General features: G+C 43.0%; 1 long non-coding RNA gene across 1 annotated transcript in view; it reads left to right on the top strand.

Moving 5' to 3' along the window:
• Positions 1-20,525, top strand: part of LOC117199657 (uncharacterized) — a 56,899-nt gene that overhangs the window by 11,054 nt on the left and 25,320 nt on the right. The window contains exon 2 of the long non-coding RNA XR_004480953.2: positions 5,667-5,861. This is a non-coding gene — a long non-coding RNA (uncharacterized LOC117199657). The remainder of the gene's footprint in view (positions 1-5,666; positions 5,862-20,525) is intronic.

Genomic DNA, 20,525 nt, shown 5'->3' with positions numbered 1-20,525 from the left:
GTCAATAGCAACCCCACGAGAGACACTGATGGGAACTACAGGGTCCACAAAGGAACAAGGAGAAGAGGCATCTCGCCAAATCTGGGAGTTCAGAGAAGTGTTCTCGGAGGAGTTGGAGGCATCGCGCTGAGTCTGGAAGGAGGAAGATCTGGTTTGTGAATCCAAGTGCGAAAGGCCTTCCAGGCAGAGGGAAAACGCAAATTACTTCGGGAGATTTAGCTCCTGTTTGTTCCTCACCGGGCTTCTACTGTGTCCTGCATTCGGACATATCCATTCTCTAGGAGATTTTATCTCCGTCTTCAGAAACTGTTCCCATCCTTCAGTAAGTAGCCCCTATCCTGTTTTCTTATAAAGTCCCCTTATTGAGTCAATTGAGGGCAATTTCTTTCTAGGCCTTTTTGACCCCGCCAATGCTTCTTGCCTTTGCCCCTTTCTTCCCTCCCCTTCTTGGTTGTGAACTTTTTGAAAGGAAGAGATGTTTTATGCTCCTTTTTTCTTGAACTTGGCAAGCAACAATTAATAAATATTAAATTTGTCTTGTAATATATCGGCAAATGCATTCTGTTTCTTTCTTAACGATAAAAACATATTTATCAAATTCGTTCCTCAGAATGGCCCAGTGAAACCGTTTTGCAGGTACTTTAATCCTATTGTGAAGGGCAATAATTCTCAACTGGGGACAATTTTGCCCCCCGGGGAACATTTGAAAATGTCTGGAGGCATCTGTGATCATCATGATTGGGGAAGGGGTGCTACTGGCCTCTAGTGTGTAGAAGCCAGGAATGCTCCTAAATACGTTACAATGCACAGGACAGCTTCCCACAAAAAGACTTATTTGGTCTGAAGTATCAGTAGTGCTGAGGTTGAGGGACTCTGGTATTGATTAAGAAATGCGACTAACTTCCTGAAGGCTGTGCAGCAGATTGGTGACAGATCTACCAGACTTTAGGACATGAGTACCGTGAAGGAGTGGAAGACGAATAAACGAGGAGCCCGGCGACCAAGCTCACAGTTTGACCGACTTACTAGAAGGTCCCTGACTCACATCTCATAGTCCTGCTTTGTCTTCCATTGCCTCCTTCTTGCCTCAGTTGTATCTCTAGTCGCCATGCTGTTTTGGTTTTTTAAAATTTTTTTAACATCTTTATTGGAGTAAAATTGCTTTACAATGGTGTGTTAGTTTCTGCTGTATAACAAAGTGAATCAGCTATACATATACATACATCCCCATATCTCCTCCCTCTTGTGTCTCCCTCCCACCCTCCCTAACCCACCCCTCTAGGTGGTCACAAAGCCCTGAGCTGATCTCCCTGTGCTATGTGGCTGCTTCCCACTAGCTATCTATTTTACATTTGGTAGTGTATGTACGTCCATGCTACTCTCTCACTTCGTCCCAGCTTACCCTTCCCCCTCCCTGTGTCCTCAAGCCCATTCTCTACGTCTGCGTCTTTATTCCTGTCCTGCCCCTAGGTTCATCAGAACCTTTATATATATATATATACATACATATACATACACACACACACGCACACACAATGGAATATTACTCAGCCATAAAAAGAAATGAAATTGAGTTATTTGTAGTGAGGTGGATGCACCTAGAGTCTGTCATACAGAGTGAAGTCAGAAAGAGAAAAACAAAGACCGTATGCTAACACATATATATGGAAGCCATGCTGTTTTTATTTTCTCTGTGACATTGGGCATATTCTTTAACCTTTGAACCCTCAGAATCTTTATTCATAAACCTAATAAAATCTCCATCGTGGATTCGGTAAGAGATTAAATGTGATAGTGTACATGGAAGTGTGCAAGTGATATTTATTATGTACCTACTGTGTGCTGGGTACAATTCTAAGCGCTTTGTAGGTATTAAGTCATTTACTCCTCCCAATAACCCTGTAGAGTAGGAACTATTATTAGTTCCATTATATAGATAAGGTAACTGAGACTCAGGGAGGGTAAGTAACTTATTGTAGCATCACAGCACATCCAGTGGTGTAGCTGGGATTGGAACCCCGGATCCACGTGCTGAGTCACTATATACACCACACACTTCATATTTTTGTCCGGGCACCATATTCTCCTGCCTCTTCCCACTGGCCACTTCTGCCGTCTGCTATTAAATGCTTGCATGCTGCTATGCGGTGGAGGGTGCCTGGCTCACAGCCCACATTTCTGTTCTGCCCACCTTAAGCCTAAAGTGGGTCTCCAATTGCCAGGTTATATCTACTTGTTCCCTACATCAGTAAGACCCAAGCTGTAACCAGTTCTAACAACCTAAAAGGTCACCAAGGGAAAGTCACCGGCTCAGATCCACTCAGCTCGCCACAGCAGGTTTTAGAGTATATTAAGCTTCTAGCTAGGACTACCATAACAAAGTTCCACAAACTGGGTGGCTTACAACAACAGACATTTTGTCTCACAGTTCTGGAGGCTATGAGTCTAAAATCAAGGCATGATCAGGGCCACGCTCCCACTGAAACCCGTAAGGGAATCCGTCCTCAACTCCTCCTGGCTTCTGGTGACTCCCAGCTTCGGCACCCCGTGGCTGGCAGCTGTATCACTCCAGCTCTGCGCCTGTCATCACATGGCATTCTGTGTGTGTTTGTGTGGGCGGGCGGGCTTGCCTCTTTTTGTAAGGACACCATTCACATTGGATTAGGGCCCAGCCTATTCTGGTATGGCCTCACCTCATCTTGACAAATTACATTTGCAATGACCCCATTTCCAAGTAAGGTCACCTTCTGAGATATTAGGGCTTAAGACTTCAACATATCCTTTGCTCTCAGTGGGGGACACAATTCAAACCCATAACATAGGACAAACTTCTTTCTGTCTCTGTCATCCCAGAGGATGGCTCTGCTCATGACTTGGCCACCTGTGAGCTTCCCTCTGCCTCCCACAGTCTCTCTGAGGCAGGTAGTATGTTTGTAGCTTCTTAATCTTCAAGGAAATGAGGTATCGCGTGTCCTTGTCAGAATACCTGCCATTTCGTATGTTAGTTGATCCAAATAAATGAGCTCTTGAAGAAATACCATCTGGCCCTGCTGAGTTACTTTCTCAAGTGGCCCCCGTCACTGCCTCCCATCAGGGGCATCCGTCTCTACTGATGCCATGGTTACCAGAGCTCGTGGGTAGAGCCCAACCTGTTGCCCACTCAGATCCAGTTCTGTGCATCGTAGGTTTGAGAGGTACCCCCAGGAGACTATGATCCAACCTTCCTCAAATAAAATGTTGCTCAGTGTCTCTAAAAGTGATGTTACAAAGATCAGTCCTCACTCTTCCTTTCCCTTGTCTTCTTTAATAAAAATGTGGGTTTAATAGTAAAACAAAGAGTTTATTACAATAACTTTCATGGAAATTAAAACAGAAAAATGTTCACCCCAGGTCTACCAGAGAACTGTTAGAAACTTCATTTCCCAATTTTAGTTAAAGCCATGCATATTTTTATATTAACTACAGCATATATAAAATGTTGTTCTATTTTTTCTACTTTAATATTTATTTTTAAATGGAAAATTTTACATGGCAACATGGTCATTCTAATGACTGCAAGATATACCCATTGGGTTAGTTTACCCAATGGATATATCATTTAATTTAATTAATCAAAACATTTTATCAGGCATATAAAGTTTGGGATTTTTTTTTTTTTTATTAAATAGCAAACTGTAAATATGCTGCAATGAATTTCCTTGTACAGGTTTTTTTTTTTTTTTTTTTCCTTTTTTTAATTTGAATCTGTGCCTTGGTGCAAGTTGCCAGGGAAATTCCTTGGTCAAAGGCATGACTATATTGACTCAATTTATTTTACTGATTTGATCTCTGAAATTATTTTTTCAATATATTTGTGTTCCTTTTCCCCTATAATCCTACAAGCATTGGGCTTTATAATTTTCAATTTTCTGTAAAATTATTTTAGGGGGTTAAAATTGATACCTTAATATAGTCTTAATTTGCATACCTTCGGTTAGCAGTGAGAACAAACACCTTTAAAATGCATCTTCCTGTCTCTTACTCCTGATGCATGTAAGAGACACTGGTTGATGCTTCTGTCCAGGTGACCTCTAGCAATGAATCCTTTCTAGCAATCCACACCAGCACCAAAGAGAACAAGCATCATCTCCTCCTCCTCTTTCTGCCCTTCTAGCAAGCTGTTTGGGACCTCAAGTAGCTGTGAGGCAGTGGAGTTGTCTATGTACTTTAGCTCTGCTCCTTCTGTAACCCAGACTTGCATGGCCCAAAGGGACAGGAAAAGTGCAATGCTTATCATCTAGCATATGGTACCTTTGGGAGTGGTAAGGTATTCACTCAAGTTCCTTCCGCTGCACTGACTATAGGATGCTGTTAGAAAAGCAGATAGGAGTTTGGGTGAATTGGGAAACTGACACCATAGTATTAAGTCACAAACCAAAATACACTAGCATGGAAAAGCAAACCTGTGGTCTCAGTTAACTGTATTCTAAATACAAACCTATAGTAAAGTTTTGCTGGGAAGGAGAACGGGGACAGAGAAGAGAAGGAAGACGTGAAGGAAGAATGAAGGCATACGTCGGACTCTTGGATATACAAGGGTCAGCAGACATTTCTGCAAAGGGCCAGATTGTAAATATTTTAGGCTTTTGGCCACACAGTCTGTCACAGCTACTCAGCTCTGCCACTGTAGCAACGAAGCTGCCGCAGACAGTTCTTAAAAGAGGGTGTGGCCTGTTCTAACCTTATTTATGGACACCGAGATTTGTATTTCAGCTGATTTTTTTGTGTGGCAATATATTATTTTTCCTTTGATTTTTTGACTTTCACCATATGCAAATGAAAAAACCACTCTTGGCTCACACATCATACAAACACAGGCAGTGGATTGCACTGGGCCCATGGGGTGGAGAGGCTGATCTCTGGGCTGTAGTATCAGAGAAGAGAGTATGGTGTTGTGAAGTAGTTTTCAAACTTCTTTTAGCAGGAGACCTATTTAAAAATCCTACGTATAGGGCTTCCCTGGTGGCGCAGTGGTTGAGAGTCCGCCTGCTGATGCAGGGGACGCAGGTTCGTGCCCCGGTCCAGGAGGATCCCACGTGCCGCACAGCGGCTGGGCCCGTGAGCCATGGCCGCTGAGCCTGCGCGTCTGGATCCTGTGCTCCGCAACGGGAGAAGCCACAGCAGTGAGAGGCCCGTGCACCACAAAAAAAAAAAAAAAAAAAAAAAAAAAAAATCCTACTTATGTAGTAAATGAAAGCATCCCTGCTCTGGTAAAGAAAAGTTGGGCCTGGAGGCTGCTTCTCTTCCTTCCTCTTTCTCTGCTCCCTCCTACACCTAAGGCAACCTCTGGATCACCTATGGTTACAGAAATCAGGCTGATTTAGAAATCCTGAGACCAGATTTTAGTCATTCTTCTCCTACTCTGAGTACGTTCAAGTGATTAATCCACTTAGTGGATGGAGGACGGGTTTCTGAGCTCACTGGTTTCAGTTCCCTTTTTCTTCAAAATCAAGTCAGAGTTGAAGAGGGAACAGTGGAAGGACCTCTGAGGTCTCTTCCAGCTTCAGTTGATTCTAGGTTGTATTCTCTCCAATACTGCAAAGGTCCTCATTGAATTTGATGAATATAGATCGTGGACTTAGCTTCACTCAATTAATTGTTTTTGTTTCTCAAACTCTTGCTCCTAGGTTGATTAGACAAAATTGGAAATCATACAGGAGGAAACGGTGGGTGTGGTCATGAGGATGTATTGATTGTGAATTATCTAAATTTTTTTCCTGTTCCACTAATTGAAAAACATGGAGTGCTCTTCAATGGAAAGACCAGTTCTTTGAAATTTGGAACAATGCATTTTCTTCATTGCCAAAAAGACCCTGAGCACAGTAGGTATTTTAAAAACTGTTTCTGATGCTGTTAGTAATGATGGCGACCCTTCTGACTACTTGCTGGTTCTGCTACAACCACACTAGCTTACTTTCTTTTTTCAAATACGCCAAGCTCATTTCTGCCTCAGGGCTTTTGCTTTTCCTCTGTCTGGAAAAGCAGACCCCTATGTCTTTACAACGGCGACTGTTTATCTTCATCTAGGTCTCAGTTTTCACAGCAGCTCCTCGGAAAGGTCTTCCCTAGACATCCTGCATAAACAGGATTACCTCCTTTCCCTGTCACTGTCCTGTGTGGTAGCCAGCATTCAATGAACCTACCCTCTGGGTGACACACCCACGTTGTTGACCCATCTCGCACTGAGCTAGGGTTTGTCTGTGTGACTGATTGCATATGTCAAAATTGATGGTATATCACGTCTCGGGTTAGGTTATAAAAGACCATGGCTTCCATCTTGGGTATGTGCTCTCTCTTTGGGATCATTTGCTCTGGGGAAAGCCAGCTGTCATGTTTTGAGGACATTAATGCATCCTAGGGAGTGGTCTATGTGGAGAGGAACTGAAGAGCGACCAGTGAGGAAGTAAGACCTACCACCAACCATGTGCATGAGCTTAGAACACGTTCCTCCCCCAGCTGAGTTTTCCGATGAGGCTGCAGCCCCAGCTGACCAATTGACTCTAATTTCACGAGAGAGTCTGTGAGCCAGAACCATTTAACTAAGCTGTTCCCAGATTCCTGACCTGCAGAAACTATGAGCTAACATTTGTTGTCTTAAGCTAAATTTTGGGGTAATTTGTTACACAACAATAGCTAACTAACACATTGTGATTTACTTTCTTTGTAATGCTTTTCATTATCTTATACTGCCTGATTAACTGAGTGGAGGAGACGGAATTACAAACAAGTAATTTATAACATGCTCTAAGTTCGATGGAAGACTTATGGTTGAGGTAAGTGTAGGCGAGTAGTTCTCAAAGTGTGATCCCTGGCCCAGCAGCATCAGTATCACTGGGAATGTAATAGAATGAAAATTCTTGGGTCCCACATAAGACCTACTAAACCAGTAACTCTGGGCATGGGGACCAGAAAATTGCATTTTTACAAGTCTTCCGGGTTATTCTGAAACACACTAACATTTGAGGGCTACCGGGGTAGCATTATGGGAGCATGAAGGAGGGCAGCTATGCTGGCCTCAGACCCAGGATAAAAAGCAAGGACACCAGGAAGACATCCTGGGGGAGGCGGCACTTGAAACAGTATGCAAAGATGATTTAAGCCCTCAAGATGTGTGCAATAGCAATAGCAATCAAATCATAAAAGTAAAGAGCAGAGGATTTTTTTTTTGAAAAGTTTATAAAAGTGACTCTATTCCTTGGTACACTGGGAAGTGTTTGTAGCAGAGTTGACAACTGTGCAGGAGTTTTCCAAGAGAAGGAAGTGCAAAGAGAATTCCAGGCAGAGGGACCTATGTGAGAGAAGGCCCGGAGCTAAGGGGCCTGCTGTGATTACATCAAAGGGTCATTAGCTGCAGGTCATGGCAATGGATGAAGCTGAACATGTAGGTTGGAAACAAATTGCTCCAAACTAGGCAAAGGATCCGGGGTGTGGACAAAGCGAGATGAACACAGAATTGCCTGAATTTACAGCCAGATGGTGGGATGGCGTGCACCTCTGAAGAGGCAGGGATGCCCCTGTACCAGGAGGCTGTCAAGGTGAAAGGGGGGAAAGGTGGCTGTTCTCTTCCCCTTCAGTGACTGCACTGCCTTGGGCACTGGCTGCCTTGTCTGGGGAGATGACAGCCTCCCCCCAGTCCTCCAGGAGCAGCTGGCAGGTCTGATCACAAGGGGTGAGTTGTTCTTGGGACCAAGCAATACAAAGACACTCCTTTCACTGCGCCCAGGAGGTAAATCTTGTTTCTCCACCAAGACTGCCTTTGCCCTTCTGTCTCTCCCAGGTGCTCCTTCCCCCAAAGGAAACCCTACCTGCCCCTGCCTCCTAGCCTTTAACCAGCTTAGGAGGAAGTGCTTTCCCATGTAGCTTGCCTTTTAGGGTCAGAGGGGCAGAATGGACTGCTCACAGCATGACTTATATGGCATGTCCTTTTGTGAAGAGTCACAGGGACCACGCTGTGCCCAGAACAAAGAGGTGTGAATATTCAACCACTGTCTTTGCAGCCTGGGATGGCTTAAAGCTGGTCTGTTCCAGAGGGATTTGTTCTTCACACGCAGGCCCACGTGATTGTGGTCACTATTCATTCCTGTAGATACTTTGTGTTCCAGGAGCTAAGCCACACACTTCCTCTAAACACTAACTGAAAGAATAACAGACCAAGTGACAATTAATGAATGGATGAATGAATGAATGTTGTGATAAAAAGAATGTGGACTTCGGTTACATAGTTCTAATGTCCACATAGCAACTGTGTAAGAGATAAATCCAGCCAGCCAGCCACCTGTCCACCCATCCATCCATCTATCCATCCATCCAACAAACATTAATGTCCACCCTTTCAACGAAAATTACGTGTTTTAAGTACTCAGCTTTCTGAGACAAATAAGACAAAACTCCTCGGCCCCCAAAAGCTCTGAGTCTCAAAGGAACAGGCATCTGTGAACTACCCATAACAAAGCATGATAAATTCTTTGCTTGAGGGGTGAGCAAAATGCTGAGAGAGCACAGGGCAAGGGGACAGTGCAGCAAAGCAATGTGATTCTCAGGAGGAGAAAACCCGCATTCACAGGTGCAGATGCATGCCCTGTTCTGGAGCTTCTTCAGATCTGAGCAGTCTGTGGCTTACTTTCATAGGAAACAATAGCCTTCCTTATCCCACTTGCTTTGTCTTGTCTCTGCAAAGCCCAACAGCCTATGTGAAACAGCCTGAAGGTTGCATTCTTTACCAAAAAAAAAAAAAAAAAAAAAAGAATAGGCAGCCAGCAAACAAGGAATCTGTGCCTCAGACCGGTCGTCTCTGGGCAAGTCACGTGATAAATGTGTTCCAGGGGTGCACCCGGACGGACCTGGACATTTACAATAAACTGTAAGAGGTGTGGGGATCCTTCTTTGCTGGTGTGCCGACTCATGGTATGAATTTGGAGGACAAGAAAGGCTGACTCTCTGATTCCACTATCAACACTATGCCTTTTCCTAACATTTTGATATAGTCTCATATCTCACATCTGCATGTAAGCTGCCAGCAGTCCTTTCTCTTTCACTGTGGCTGAGATGACTGGCCAGAGGTGAGTCTGGAAAGAAAAAGGTATTTTTATTCCACTCAGTTAACATTTATGGAGAGCCCTCTATGTGATGAAGCTTTGGAGATGTCAAGATGAGTAAAACACTCAATGTGGGTTCTCAGGAATTCTTGGTCTGGTGGGGAAATGGCAGGAAACAGTCACACTGCAGGATGGAAAAGGGCAAGCTACAGGGGACACAGCATCATTTCACGCTGGCTGGTGGGGCTGGCCTACTGAAGAGTGGAGTGACCCAGATGCCTGCAGGTGTTGGCATCTCTCTAGAATTTTGCTGAGGTTGAGCCTAAACTGGGAGCCCGAGCTAATTGCAGTATTTTGTATGATCCTGGTATTTTTCTAGAGGAGTGATTTCAGGACTTTTTCATGCTTTATTCAAAGTGCATCTCTCAAGAATAATCCTGAAAATGACATCATGAGGATAGAAACAACTGAAGATTAGTTTGTTGGAAATTTCGACTAATGAGGTTAAGATTCAGCAGATGTCAGACATCAACATAGAAGAATTTCAAAAGAAATATCTGAGAATCAGTTTTATTAATTTAAAAAGCATTTTTTCTCCAGTGGAATTTAAAATGACCATGAGCAAACTGAGAGAGAATTACACTAGGGCGATTCTGGAGAGCTGTTGAAAGGCTGTGAGTCCCTCTCTAAGAAGGGGATTAGGGGTGTCTACCCCTCATTTCAAGCTAAGTGAGAGGGGGCTTCCGTGAGACCATGCAGAAAGCTTGATGTGTGTCCCTAGGAGTTGTGGATAAGTTGTGAGTTGATGACTGACTCCCTCCAGAGAACTCCAGCATGAAAGGGGAGTGACTTCACCTTCCTGTACACAGCTGATGTGTCAGGGGCAAAAGATATATGAGTGTCCTCTGGATCAGATGTGGGCACAGAGGAGAAAGAGCTGGTCTCAAGCTCTTTTGCCACCTACCCATGGGACAACCTGGTTTTGTGTGTGTGTGTGTGTGTGTGTGTGTGTGTGTGTGTGTGCATCATGTGTGGAGTAGGAACAGGTATAGAATTCTATCCATGGGCTTGGATTAATCTGTGTCCTGTGTAACTGAGGTGGCAGTAGACAGGCTCAGTTACGGCATTAGGTGCATTTTGGAGATGACCTTCTGAAAAGTATAGAGTTCGCAGGGTTTGTCTTTTGGACCCAGCGGGAACAAAGCTATTTTGCAACAGTACCAGCTAAGTAAGGACTTTCTTACCCCCCTCACCTCTCTTTCCTCTTCCACCTTCATCTGAAAGGGAAGCAGGATCAAAAATAACAAGTAGCCAGTAGAGAAGGGGACCAATGAGAGAGTGAGAAGTGAGCCTTTCTGGGACAGGTTACCTGTGGACCACAGACTCTAGATATTGGGGTGAACCGGGTGGAAGTGGAAGGGGAGTCTTATCCTTGAATGGAAGCAAGGCTTCTGATTAATGTATTTGACTGGATATTTTAATTTCTGAATGGAGATTATACATTTGAGACTTACGATAATTATCAGACCACGGGATGACCTGAAATTTCACCCAGTGGCTGAGGAACGCTTATTCTCCCCACTGAGTAGGTTTAAGAGAGCAGTTGGGGACAAAAGCAAGAAAACTAATTTTATGACTAAACCCTATGTGTTCTGCGTGTTAAGTGTTCTCATTACACATGTGTCCTCATCCATTAAAAGAGGACCCATAAGAGAGGAAGTGAAGTTGCCCTGGGAACACCCACTAGAACGCCCATGTGCAATGAGCAGTGGGTGGGAATCCATCTGGACTAAATTAGCTGCAGTGTGGGTTTGGGCATCGGAGCAGGAAGTGATTTGAGAGCAGCCACATGAGACAGCTGTCTGGAGGAGGAACTCTTTAGGTTCCCAGTTTCTCTCGACTCCATTAAAAGCCAGAGCAGGTCTTTCTTGCCTGAAGGGATTTCTCTGACAAGAGGAGATTCATAATTCATACCACCAGCTCTCATCAGGCTTGTCACGCATGGTGTTGGACACAAATTCCCTGTCTCTTTCGGAGTCTTTGTGACACAACGTACAGAAACAGGGGGTGCTATCCCTACGGCAGCAGTTCTCAAATTTTAGGGTTCATCAAAATCATCTGGGGATCTTGTTGAAGAGTCCACCTGGGGAAATCTGATGTTCCCCCCGATCAAATTCTGTTTTAGAAAAGCCTCGGGTGAGGGCTTGGAATCTGTATTCATAACAAAGCCCAGAGTTTTCTGAACCAGGTGTCCTGGTGATCATACTTTGAAGAACACTGTTCTGGAGTTTAGATTCTGAAATAATGACACTGGCCACATCCCACCAGACCTGGCAGAACTTCTGTGTACATAAGGCATTTGTACCGTTTACTCTTCTACTTGTCTCGTTGGTCATTGCCTCCCTTTATCCTCCTAATACTCTGTGAGATGGGTCTTAACATTCTTCCCATTGTGCAGATGAGGAAAACGAGGCACCATAAGGTTAAGAACTTCTTAAGTCTCTTTCAAAAGGCTTCTTTTGAGTCCTACCCCTTGGTGTCTCAGAGGATGGAGTGGCCCTGAAAGTCATTCCAGGAAGAGAAGTGGGGCTGGGGACAAGCTTCATTCAAGGCCGTGCACACTCCACAGTCAGGAAGTTAACTACCCCAAAGCAAGTAAAAAGTGGCTCTATCCAGCAGAAATCTTAGCGTCACATCTCAGCACATCTGGAATCAGATGAAAAGTGGGGATTATGGCAATGATTTGTAGGCTCCGCAAATATTGAAATGCCTTCTCAAGGGAGAGGAAATCAGGTTCAATAATAGTGTGCATTATTATTATTATAGCTAACTTTTATATAGAGCAGTGACCTGCAAAGTTTTCTTAAAGGGCCAGATCATAAATATTTTAGGCTTTGTGGACCATATGGTCTCTGTTCCAGCCACTCACCACTGCCATCATAATGTGAAGACAGCCATAGTTAATACATAAAGAAATGGATGTGGCTGTGTTCCAATAAAACTTTATTTACAAAAGCAGTTTGCCATAGTTTACTGTCCATGTTTCAGAGCATTACAGTTTACAGCACACTTTCCAATCTCTAACCCAGTTGGATCTAGAGGAATAGGATTCCTAGGGAAGTGTTCAATAAATGACTCACTTGAGGTCACCAGCAACCCGACGACACACTTGCAAATCACGCCCAAATGTGATGCTTCCAGGGCTAGTCCTCCTTCAACTGCAATCCCAGCTACCACCAGAGACAGGGTATTGCAAAGAATTTGAAAATGGTTTCCTGCATATGGTAGCCATCATGACAGATACCAGATGGCTTTACTGTACAGAATCTTTAATAGTCCAGAAAGCCTAATTTTCCTTCTTTGCTAGAAATTTAGAATTTACTATAGTAAACAGTTATACTACTGTGAGTACTTTTAAGGCAGGGCCTGGAATCCTATTTTCTCACGTGTGTGTCTTCAGAACCAGAAACAGAGATCTCAAACTGGAAATCCTACAGGGCCCAGCTAGTTCACAGTAATGAATGACATAATGGAATGGTAGGGATGCGGCAAACTTGGGATCACATGGCCCATTTCCAAGAGGCAGCAGCTACCCAAGTCGATACAAACGCTGACCTGCAGAAATGCTGGCCCAGTGCTTCCGAGTACTGATTTTTCCAAGAGATGCTAGAAATCTAGGTTTGAATGTACAATATTCTGATTTTAAATATTGGCAATTTGCTTCTGATTGTAACAAAACGACGGTGCAGATTAACTAAGCAGCACACCCAGACAAAGGCTGAGGGTCATATTCTACTTGGAAATCACCAGTTTCTGACCTCTGATCTTGTACGTAGTAGGTGCGCCACAAATGACCAGAGGAATCGCATTTCCGTTTATATGTGGCCGTACGGAGTTCAGTGATTGTCTATAATGTGGTTCAGTGCTCCTGCTGTTAAGTAAAATCTAGCTCCTAGGCGCTCCAGCAATCTCTCCCCCTCACCTCTCTTTTTCATTAGAAAGCTATTGACAAATGTTTTCTCAATCAATTACTGTAATCAGTCAGCTGCAACGTTTACAGGTCAGGAGAACACATCAACAACTGCCAGGAAGCCAGACAATCATGATTCCCATTTGTCAAATATGTCATCTCTCCCTATCACTATGCAACGCCATCCACAAGTGCAGAACCTCACAAATACTTGGCTGCCGCAAGGCCCATGAAGGGAACAGCCATGAGAAACGACGCCATGATGGACATGGACCCAGCTGAAAATCCCATGGTTTCTCAGCCCCATAATAGAATAATTAAAACAGGCACTGGGATATTAGAGGAGCACCTGAGCTGTCTTGGACACAAAAGAGTAATATCCAGTATAGGAGGCATTTATCTTTTACAACCCTCCTAAGTTCACTGCTCTCTAAACACCTACCAGGCTGTTGTGAGCTGATTCCCTCCATTTCATGGACCACCGACAGTAAAGGAGAGAACAGGAGGACAGAGGTCTGCTTTTTATCTATTTCAGTCCGTATTCCTCGTTGAGTGACAGAATTTTCAGGGAAACCATATGGTGATTATTAAACATTTATATAATGCCATCTGTATACTCAGGGCCTCATGAATCATAAATGCGACAAGAGCCCTTCTCAGCAAGCTGAGGATTTCTGTAAAAAATAAGCAGAGAAAATAGAAGGGAGGCAAGTGTGCCAGTTGTGTAAAAGCAAGAAGTGACTCGGACTCCTGAGAAAATCTGCAAACACCAGCAGCGGAGCGGCTTGGGGATCAGCGGGGCCAGGGAAGCTGTGCAGGAAAACTTCTAGTGACAACAACAATAACAATAATAGCAACTCTTATTTTGGGGGCACTTATTATGGGATGGATAAAAAGTTAAGTGCTTTATAGCCACAGTTTTACTTAATGCTGGCTACCACCATAGAAAGTTGGGATTACCACTTTATTTTATAGCATTTTGAGCATCTCTGAGCTCAGAAAGGTTATATGACTTTCCCAGCCCCAAGACCTGGTAAGTGGTGGAGAAGGAATTTGAGTCCAGGTCTGTGGGATCTTAGTTTCCAGTGTCCTGAGGGTCCTGAAGACTCAGTATGCTTCTTAATTCCCTTTACCACTTGCTGGCTTGGATGCTATATGAATGAAACAGATATAAGGAAAGACTCTTGCTTTGATGTCCTCTCCTCCCTGAAGCTTGTGATATTGATTTTTTCCCCTTTAATGTCAGGTTATTGTCTAGCAGAATTTCTAGCATGAAAATGTTGGTGATAATAATAATTATAAAAATAATAATGGCAACTACTTTTCACTGAGTACTTACTTTGTGCCTGGAATTGTGGTGAGTTCTTTGCATATGTTACCTTGTCTAATCTTCCTGACAGTACCATGTAGTAGGGATAATTATCTCCAAATTATACCTGGGAAAATTGGGAGTCAGTGAGAATAAATAACTTGCGAAAGGATTTGAATTTAGTTCGCTGCACTCTAAACATTGGGCTGTAATTGGCAGTGAAAGAAGGGGATTTGGGAGTCAAATAGGCCAATGCCTTCAACATAAAAATCCCAGAGGGGGCAAGAACTTAGCGCAAGGTCACAGGGCAGGAAGAGGTAGAAGTCAAACTAACTAGGAGTCAACTGATTCCTCTCCAAGTGCTTTTTATCACTATCGTGCATCATTTTTCTTACCTGCTTCTGTTCTTTTATTTTTTGAGAACACTAAGCAAAGCCCAAAAGCAATTGTGTCATTTGTAGATATAAAGAAAAAGCACAAGGAACCCAGAATAATACTTATGTCAAGACTTTGGAAACCACCTGATTAAAAATAGTTGATCTAGACATGAAAAAAACCACACCAGGTTACCTCTACAGCTGAGCTGATGCAGGCGCTTCTGACAGTGGTCACTGAGATGGGAAAATGAATGATTGGACAGAAAGGAACAGTAACTATTGATTAAGTGGTAGCAGAGAGACACAGACCTAGGTCTGGTTCACTCAGTGCATTTTTGCAAGGAAGAAAGCCATCAGTCCTGGAGATTTCTCCACCCAATATGGGGATCTCTAATTTATTACATACATACATTAGGCTGGATTTTTAGAGCAATATGATTTTTTATTTATAGGGGAATTTAAATACGGCATTTTTCAAAGTGTAAACTTCAGATCTAGTCTATCAGCTAGAGTCATGAATCATGGCTGTTTCATTTCCAAATCATTTAGGGAGACTGAAAGCTTAAAGTATTTAATTTATCCAAACCACATGGGGTAGTTTATCATTGTGCATGATATACCATTTTTTTTTTAAATTTCGATGCTGACTAGTAAAATTTTGAACAAATCATGCTGAGTTTTGGGGTGTATGAAGGCAGTGCAAATCTTCTCAATCTCTAAGGAGTAGGTAACATGGGAATCCCGATGAAACATTTGCAGAAATGGAAGTTTATGTAATACTATGATATCTCCCTGATGTGACAGGGTAGCTCATATTAGAACCCGTTCTTCATGGAATAAGTTGAATTTTTTGTCAGAGGGTAAAATGTAGTGGTTTGATTGAAATGGATGACATGATTGAATAAGATGGATGCAAAATGGGCTAGTCCCTTCTTGGTCAGAAAAGACATATTTTTTCCCTCACTTACAAGCCTTTCCCTGTAAAAAAAGTGAATCCTACAGCACCTGCCTTGAAAATTATCTTGCATTAACAAGAAAGTGTCTTGGATTCCTTGATGAGTAAGTCTTTTTTTAAATGACTCAGAATCTCACTCAGCCTCAAGTCCAAGACTGGAGTAGTTGGGTTACTTATCTCTTTTTAAGCTTAGGGGATAGGTATTTATTAGGATAACAAAGATTTAATATGCTAACAACACCCAAATCTGGGATTTAAGCCCAGATCTGTTTTGGCTCCCAAGCTCCGAAGGTGAAGCAATCCCAGTGGCACTCAGTACTTTATCTGTTAGAGGACAATAGACAGCTCCAGGCGGGAGTAAGCTGATGTGAATGTCATTTTCTCCTTAGCTTAAAATGGGTTAGTTTGTCTCCTGAGTGTGACTCTGTATCTACCCATTGTTTTCACTTTTGCATTGCAGCTTTCATTTGTATCTGCACTCCCATATTCATGGCGGCATTATTCACAGTAAGTGAGATGTGAAAACAAAACCAAGTGTCCATGACAGACGGGTAGATAAAACATAATATATATTACGTACAATGGAATATTATTCTGCTTTAAAGTCGGAGGAAATCCTGCCATTTGTAACAACATGTATGAAATGGGAGGACATTATGCTCAGTGAAACCAGTCAGTCACCGAAGGACAAATACCTCCTGATTCCACTTATATGAGATTACATGTAGTAGTCAAACTCATAGAAGCCGAGAATACAGTGGTGGTTGCCAGGGACTAGGGGACCATGGAGATGGAAGTTGTTATTCAATGAGCATAAAGCGTCAGTCATGCTGATGAACAAGATCTAGAACTCTGCTGTCCAACGCCGTGCCTGTGGTTAACATACGGTATTGTGTGCTTTAAAATCTGTTGAGAGTAGATCTCGTACTTGTTACCACGAAACAAGAACAACAACCATAACAAGGGGACATAAAGAAACTGGGAGGTGTTGGATATGCCTATGACCTTGACTGTGGTGATGGTATGAGTGTTTGCATATATCCAGACTCATCACATTGTATACAATCATTATGTGCAGTTTTTATTATGTGGAGAATCAATTATTCTTCAACAAAGCTGTTTAAAAGAGAAGCAATTCTAGAATTCCTGCAATAAACTTAGTGTTGTGTTAGGTGATGGCCATTCCATCCTAGACTTGCATGTGTTAAAATCCAAATTTGGTGTGGACAGTACCTGAAGTTACTCCCCGGGCTCACACTGTAACTCGAGGCAACTCTAAAGCCTTTACATGCAAACATCTTCTATCTATTTTCATCACTTTTGAAATTGAGGAAGTCAGGAGACAGATCTGAGCCTCAATTTCCTCAGCTGCAGAATGGAGATAATAATAACTCCTTTCTAATTTGGGAAGATTAGAGGAGATAGGGTAATGCAAAATACAAGGAATAACTTTAGTACTAATTACTGGGCTTAAAGTTAACAGCTAACTTTGAGTACTTAGCGTGATCTAAACAGTCCACGTTTTTCATTTCACATAATCTTCACTACAACCTAAAGCTAGAGGTAATAATATTATTCTCATTTTCTAGATGAATAAACTGAGGCTTCAGAGAGATTAAGAACTTGCCCAAGATCATGATCTATTAGACACCAACATCACATAATTCTCATAATTCTCCATGACTTGGTAGTACAGCCTGAGAGTCCTGAAGAGCAGAAGAAGGCTGCAATCTTTGCACCAGCTTTGAAACAGGTTGGGGGATGCTCCTGTGTCTGTGGGATATTTTAAATTTGGCTACATGTTCCCATGCCTCAGAGCTGACACATCTGATTGAAAATGCTTCAATGGACCACACATGGCAGCCAACTCTTTTCAATCTCAGCAAGGGAAGGGGAACACTCATATTTAATTAGGCATCTTCCATATTCAAGGCTGTGCCAAAAACTATGTATTTTATCTCATTTTGCCCTTATAATAATGCTGCATGGTAGGTGCTTATATCCCTATTTATAGGTATGAAAATGGAATGCAGAGAGATTATTTACTAATTTATACTACGCTACTATGGTTTGATTTATAAAGATTCAAAAAAAGACATTTCCATGCTCATTTAATAAAAGAGGGAATTATGAATATAAACATAAAAAGTCATAATCCTGGAAAATATGAATAGGGGAAAAGATGAAAACCAGAGAGTAATTTAGGATTGATGTAGATATCATTGGGTCCTATATTGTTATTTAAATTGAGTTCCAGACAAACCTGTGAGCTTCCTGGTGGCCAGGGCAAAATGGAAAACGTAATTTTGTTACATGATTTGCCTTGTCCTACGTGGGGGTATATTTCAGTACCTGGGAGCAGCAAAGCTTTTGCTGGAAGACAAGATGCTTGTTTGCACAGAATCACAGAGTTAGGAAGAAGAGGGAATGCTGGCACTGGAACCCACGTCTGCCTATTTCCCAACCCTACCCCACTGCTCTACAAAAAGCTGTCTCCTACTATGTCTTGCTTGGGAAAAGGGTATATTTGCTCTGGTTTCTGTCAATACAGCTTTGTCTTCAGCACTCACCTTGCTCCAGTATAAAGTGCTTTGTCATTGGCAGGAAGGAAGGATGTTAAATTTTAATTCCTTGTGTGGCATAAATAATGTGGGCAGGTGTACGCCCCCCTTTAGTTAACATAGGCATGTGGAAGGATAGGGCTGAAGGACAGAGAAGGGGAAAAGGAAGAGGTGGCACCTAATGGCAGGTACCTTTATAAAGGAAATGGGCAGATGTGTAGGGATGTCGAGGGCAGTGAAAGGGGAACGTGCACTATGGAGAAAAAGGGAAGGAAAGAAAGAAATGTAAATGAATGGCGGCATCTGCAGTAGACCTGCTCTAAGGAGAGAGAAAGATTACAAGCAGGGAGACCTCTAGATGTAGATTCCAAATGAGGATAGCTGCCCCCTCTGGGGACGGGGGAGGGGCTCAGCACTCTGCCCTATTGTTCTCCATTAGCTTGAGAGCATGGTCACCAATTTTTCTCCAACACATCCTTCCCACATCCCCAGCAGAGAATTCTGGCTGTCTTAACACCACTTGATGGCTCAGGGCAGAATGAACTATAGAGCTGGACACATCTGATTTGATTCGAGTCCCAACTTTATTATTCTAGCCTTGTGCAAGTCCCCAAATCACTGCCCCTCTTGGATCTCCCTTTCCTCTCTTGTGGTGTGGATATAACCATCCTTGGCTTCCAAGAAAGGTCAATCAATTTATGTAAATGGAAGGCTTTGGGAAGCTGCATGTCGCGATGCCACAGTAGTATAAAGAATTCATGATTGAGCTTTCTCCAGGATTTCTGCTTTCCATGAGAACTCTGCAGAGCAGAATTAAGCCTTGTGACATTCATGCAAGGAGTAAGCAAAAAATAAAAGAAAAAAAGAGAGGCAAGTATTAATATGAATGAGAGAGCCAGTCAGTAAATATGGAGTTGGCGAGCACAGCAGACTTGTCTCTTCTCTCCGGGACCTTGCATTCAAGTGAGCTGAGCTCCATGTCAGGTGTCTTACAGACTTCATTCTTACAACCCAGTAAATTACCTACTATGAGGTAGGTATTGGGATTCCCATTGTGCAGATTAGAAAATGAGGTTTAGAGAGTTGACATGACTTTCTGAAGCGAGTAAATGACAGAGTCAGGTCCAACCCCAGTCCATGCTATATTTTTCACCATCTTTCAATCCAGGAAGTTATTCAGAGATGCGACCAAGCGCTAGCCACTAAGCTTCCTTAAATAGGGCTTGAGCTCTGGCGGGAGTTAATGTCCGAGCATACAATGACATAATAATGAGAAAAGACACTGACCAAGATAAGATTTGAAGAGCCTCCTGTCAGAGTGTCCACTACTGTTCTAGGAGGAATAGAGAAGAGTATACAAGACCTAGAATATGAAGCTGGCTGGACTGCCTGCCCGCCTGGGATGGGGCCACTGCTAGCACTAAGAGTGGCAGGCAGACGGAGGGAAACTGAGAATAACCCTGAATTTTCTATTGGGATTCCTTATGTTTCAAAATAACTTCTCACATATTATCCCATTCAGACCTGCCCCTTCCTCCACACACCCCTCCACTGCCCTACTTCAACCCTCATTATCAATCCCTGGGGTTCCATTCATAGCTCAGCTTCCTACCTCCTTCTCTGGGGGTGAGAGGGAGTGATCTCTGGAAAGGCAGATCTGACCATGTTGCTCTCTGATCAAATTCCTTTGATGACACCCCATTACTGTCAGGAGAACAAGAGTCCAAATTCTTTTCATGCCCTCTGAGGGCTCGCCTTACTCTTTCTGCCTCAGTTCCTGCACTTTCTCATCACCTACTCAGTGTTGTTTCTACTCTGCTGAGCTCCTCACGTTTCCTTGACATTCTTTTTTTTTTTTTTTTTGAGAAAGAAAAATTGATACTTATTGAGCCTTTTTATGTGCCCGGCTCTGTCCATGCATTTTCTCAATCCTCCAGTGGAAGCACGGAGCCCTAACCACTGGACCACCAGGGAATTCCCACCCTCTTCATTTCAGTGTAGTCTATAGGGCTCAGGTAGGTTAAGCAACTTGCTACAGGTCATACAGCTGGTAAATAGCAAAGGCCAGTGTCAGAACCAGTTCTGTCTAACTTCAGAACCAGCGCTCTCTCCTCTCCACCTTCATTTTTAGTTCTGTCAGTTCTACTGAGACATCTTCATTCCCTTGACATTCTAAGCACTCCTGCTCTTCTGGGCTTTTGCCATTTCCTTTGCCTCCATCCATTCTCCACTTCTTTTCTCAATTAAATCCTATTTTCCTTTCAAGTAGTGGTCCCATC

Source organism: Orcinus orca, chromosome 17 (genome assembly GCF_937001465.1).
Source record: "Orcinus orca chromosome 17, mOrcOrc1.1, whole genome shotgun sequence".
NCBI lineage: Eukaryota > Metazoa > Chordata > Mammalia > Artiodactyla > Delphinidae > Orcinus > Orcinus orca.
This window is presented reverse-complemented; position numbering and strand designations above follow the sequence as displayed.